We start from the raw sequence: 753 nt of genomic DNA on the forward strand, positions 1-753 counted from the left end.
CGATAGAATAAGTACCAGGCTTGACAAAAAAAAATAAAAAATAAAAAAAAAAGACGGAAGAACTGGAGTCGATTCATCCGACTAAAGATTCTTCAAGGCGGTGCCCCAGTATGGCCGCAGTCTAATGGCTAAAACAAACAAAAAACGATAGAATAAGTACTAGGCTTACAATGAATAAGTTCTGGGGTCGATTTTCTCGACTAAAGGCGATGCTCCAGCATGGCCGCAGTCAAATGACTGAAACAAGTAAAAGAGTAAAAGAGCAAAAAGAGCCGTCTGTCCTGTTTGTACCACCTCACAATGGACAACAAATGGAGGATCAACAAGACGTGGCCGTTCCAATACCATTGAGTACCCTCTCCTCAGCAATCACTTCCTTTACGTTAACCGAACTGCCAATGCGAAATTCTATGTAAATACACTGTTGTTACAATTACAACGAAATCAAGGAAATGAACTGGACTATTCAAACCTGTTTCTTAACCATTTTTGGCCAATGGACCCCTTTGATTCCGGTTTTATTTGGGTAGACCCTCATGGTCATTTAATGTTTAAAGAATCCTATTATATAGGGGTTAGGCGTGGCTGTTTGGTAAGAAACTTGCTTACCAACCACATGGTTCCAGGTTCAGTCTTACTGCGTGGCATCTTGGGCAAGCGTCTTCTACTATAGCCTCGGGCCGACCAAAGCCTTGTGAGTGGATTTGGTAGACGGAAACTGAAAGAAGCTCGTCATATATATATATATATATA

The sequence above is a fragment of the Octopus bimaculoides genome, chromosome 18 (assembly GCF_001194135.2).
Source record: "Octopus bimaculoides isolate UCB-OBI-ISO-001 chromosome 18, ASM119413v2, whole genome shotgun sequence".
In the NCBI taxonomy this organism is placed as follows: Eukaryota; Metazoa; Mollusca; class Cephalopoda; order Octopoda; family Octopodidae; genus Octopus; species Octopus bimaculoides.